The sequence below is a fragment of the Triticum dicoccoides genome, unplaced genomic scaffold, assembly GCF_002162155.2.
Source record: "Triticum dicoccoides isolate Atlit2015 ecotype Zavitan unplaced genomic scaffold, WEW_v2.0 scaffold13535, whole genome shotgun sequence".
In the NCBI taxonomy this organism is placed as follows: domain Eukaryota; kingdom Viridiplantae; phylum Streptophyta; class Magnoliopsida; order Poales; family Poaceae; genus Triticum; species Triticum dicoccoides.
Genome location: NW_021195715.1, coordinates 5,181 through 9,388, shown reverse-complemented (window position 1 = coordinate 9,388; position 4,208 = coordinate 5,181). Strand labels below are relative to the sequence as shown.

Sequence of the window (4,208 nt, the reverse complement as noted above, 5' to 3'; positions counted from 1 at the left end):
GTGGTCATGTAATGATTACTACGGTATTGTAATACCAAGCTTGATTGGATCCTGAGATGATCATGTGATGTCCGTGATGGTAAGCTTATGCATGTTCCTATCTTCATGCCATGATTGTATTGTTCTAGCTGTATCATGTTCATCTTGTTCATGCTATGATTGAACTACTAGTACCATGTTAATCCTTCTTAACCAGTAATTGCCATGTTGTTGTTTGTCTTGATTGCTTTGGTTGCTATGAGCTTGCAAGTACATTCAATGTACTGACTTGGCGTGTCATGCCAGTTTGCGGGTCATGTCGGATTTGATTGCTTGTTTGTCGTTGATCCCTTGTTTGCGAGCTAGGATAAGCGTTCCAGTCAGAGTCCCTTCAGAGTGGAGTTCATCTCCGTCGTCATTGTTCCGCTGCTAGAGTTATTCCGTTGCTTCCACTACAAGAAATATGTCAACTTGCGACCATCACTATTGGTCGCTGAAAGGTCGTTGTTTTTCATTTGCGACCTTTTTGTTACCAAAAACAGATGGTCAGAAGCTGACATTCGTTAATGGAAATTAACGACATTCTTTGTGATATGTAAAAGGTCGTTGGTTCCACGACCAAATTTTTCGTCACTGGCGGCCCATGTAGGATCAAGCATGGCAAGCTGATGTTGATAAGAATCAACCCGGTCCAATTCGGTGTTTTACATGGGCTGATCCATTAATTCAGCCCATTTAATATTTATTTTTCTTGTTAATTTTCGCTAGCTACATGGGCCTAGCCCATCAGTTCGGCCTTTCATTTTCTAGGCCTTTGGCCTTTTTGCTTCCATTTCTTGTTTGGGCCTTGGCCTTTTTACATTCCATTTTAGACCAGGTCCCACTGGTCAAATCATCCAATTAGGTCCCACTTGTCGGTTTTCTTTTGTTTGTTTCCCATTTTAAAGGACTCACTAGTGAAATGGGACCTAAGGGTGTTGTTTAGGCGCCGCACGTTAGTTCGCTATTTGTGCAATAACCAATAACTTAATTCAAACAGAGCCAATAACACATACAATTTCAAACGACAGCCAAACGAAGTACTTTATAGTCATGGCAGTACGAATCAGGTATTCAACTATAAAATACACCTAATATTAACATGGCCAGCTCCAGGGAGCTAAACACATAGTTGGGTGCTGGTTTTCTTCGGGATTCTTCTGCTGGAGCTCTTGTACACCAACTTTTGACGAATGAAGGCCAGCATTTAACATTCCCGTAACAGCCAAACTGAGATATATTTGTTAAAGGGCAAATGATAAGTACCAACCCATGCATTTGGTGAGAATATAGCAACAGATTAAGAGCATATTGTTCAGCATCAATGCATCAACAATACAAAGAGTTGGTATCAGCACAAATTGAGAGAGATTTACGGTCCAGGAGCTGACCTTCCAAAGGAGCAGCATGGTGCGTCGTTGTGCCTTCATCGGGAGTTGTAGGTCGGAGTTGTGAGCTGCTGCTTTGCTTCCCCATATAGGACACTAGGTTCTCTCCTAAGATAGCAACCCAAAAAACAAAAAACATGATTAGGGAGCCGGTACATAAGAAAAGGAATTCATGCATGAATGACATATACAACTAAAAACAGGATATGAAATATTATTGGAATTGCATATTAGATGGCTGCAAGATAACTTTTGCGTCATATAAAGTAACTACAATTAGCACCCAAAAACTAGAATTTACTAATGTGTTTGTTACACTACCAAAATTCAAGACAAACCATGACCAGGAGACGAGTGAATTGCAGCAGAGGAGGCATCTAATTTGACTACCACAATCATTATGTGAAAGAAAACATCAAATAATTCAGAAATGTCTGAACTGAATGCAAGCAAGTTTGCACATGACACAGCAGGTCTGCAGTCCCTAATTAGATTAGATATTCTGACTCATGAGCCACATGCATAGACAGTTACTAGAACTTTCTTATGCTTAAACTAGAAATAGAACAAAATAAAACTGAACCTATCTAACTCCAGGTTGTTCCACTTCAGCTCGGAATTTACTCAATCGTATGTGTACATGCATCAGGGCATACATAAAATATTCAAGTCTATATTCTCAGCTAGTTGTGATGTAATGAAAATAATTAATTAAGGACCTAAGATAAAAATTGATTTTAGACATCAAAATTTGTAGCGCTCATTTCAACCATGTTCGGATAAACTTGAGGTAAATTAGCAGTTAGGATATTAGTTACAAGCTAGGTGTGTAACTGTTGTCAACACCACCACCACCAGAGAGACGCAAGATAAGCATCAACACCACCATGATCACACGAGCACATATATAAAGCAAGTACACATGGGCAGCTATTGACAGACCCTAGAACCGCATGAATTTATCACCAGAGAGCTCCAGTAGGAGTTGATGCTTGGTTACAACATCTAGCAGCAACTAGTAGAGCCCCACATCCAACCCCAATCATGGCGAAGGCCATGCAGGAGCTACATCAGAGAAGAAGGAACGGGGAGGAGCTCACCAGAGGGAGGTTGTAGCTGTAGTAGAGGCTCAGCTACACCACGGCTGTGGTGTGACCATCACCAAATCCAGGAGAGGGTCTGGAAGCCCCCGAAGCACCACCGCAGCGATGACATCACCGCACGGACATCTCTGGCCTCGCCCTGTTTCAAGAAATATTCAGAACAACTTTGTTACACTCGATCAATTCTGAAGAAACCACCTTAGTCGTCAGACACATACATACATACAGGAAGCAAAAGAAGAAGAAACAGAGCTGGGACCTGGTCGATCATGGGCATCAGTACTAACTATACTATAGAAGCAACAGTTATATATATATATATATATATATATCATATTTCTTCCACAAAGTGTGTATATAGATAGGTCGGATTTTTTAATGCATTGTTGTTGTAAAAACAAATATGTTGTTGAGGAATTTGACTAGATTTTAGATATGTTAAGCAGAGGCAAGAGTTTTCCCTCAATCAATCAACCTCCTGCAATAGTACTAACTATACTAGTTAGGGACGAATTTGACAAGAGAAAGGATAGTACTATCAAACTGAAACACGATTCAGTCGCAAAACAACCACCAACCTTGCTTAGTACGTGGGCATCAAGCACACACACATTATAGAGGTGCATCTTAGAATAATATTTAACTGCCCAAGTTCTGTAGAGTGCTGATATAAGTTGACAGAGCAATGCCATTTATACTATGTCCTATTTGTAGAGCTCATGGTCGATCAGTTCAACCCAAATAAGCAGTTTGAAGCACACGCACACGGCATACAAAGAACCAACAACATCACTGTCGGTCTGCAATATCATAGTAGTCATCGGATACATGTAAATCAGTGTTTCTTACCTTAGGGGCTGAACCTGATTTCCTAGTCTTCTGGGCAGCCACAGCTTCATCATGCGCCATGCCTTTACTGAACGCCTGCCTCTCTCCATGTAGAATTCAAGACTGTATCAACATACCATACACAATAATTTATTACTGAACTAAAAGTATAGGTGAACTAAGCTTTCACATGTGCTTCTTTTAATGGGTCCAGGCGTAGGTGAGAGATTCCATAGCACTTAAATATGTAGCACATCTCCCTTGCAATATGTAGTTTTCATCAAAAGTGAGCTTTGACACAATACCCCCACATCACTGGCAAATTATTTCATGGCGCAGTAGAACGAACCAACCAGTCTGTTTCATATACAACAAACTGTCCATCTAACCCAAAGAATCAGTTTGAAGCACACACACGCGACATACAGAGAACCAGCAACATCACTGTCGGTCTGTAGCATGGCCTAGCATAGAAGGTTGATTTCCCAACCAAATCTCAAATGGCCGGCCCATGTCCGTACGCTCTATTAAAATGCTACTCCCTCCGTTCCGAATTAGTTGTCTTAGATTTGTCTAGATACGGATGTATCTAGCACTAAAATGAGTCTACATACATCCGTATCTAGACAAATCCAAGACAAGTAATTTAGAACGGAGGGAGTATAACTTAGTAGTGCTAGTATTACCATCTCCGGCCATAACGAAACCACAATGAGCCGCTACACGGAAAGGGAATTCTAGTGCTCCTACACACGCACGGGACTCTGCTACAGAATTCGGAGCGGAACCACGGCGACGTGGGGAGCCAGAATATCTCAATTCCTGGCAAGGCCTGCCCGTACGCGCACAAGCTCGCCCGTCGAGGGGCGCT

At 41.5% G+C, this 4,208-nt stretch overlaps 1 long non-coding RNA gene across 1 annotated transcript; it reads right to left on the bottom strand.

Moving 5' to 3' along the window:
- Nucleotides 1–1,409: 1,409 nt before the first annotated feature.
- Nucleotides 1,410–3,400, bottom strand: LOC119343639. Its single transcript, XR_005166197.1, has 3 exons — nt 3,359–3,400; nt 2,507–2,648; nt 1,410–1,514 (listed from the first exon to the last, which is right to left on the bottom strand). It is a non-coding gene; the product is annotated as an uncharacterized LOC119343639 (long non-coding RNA).
- Between the last annotated feature and the right edge of the window lie 808 nt (nt 3,401–4,208).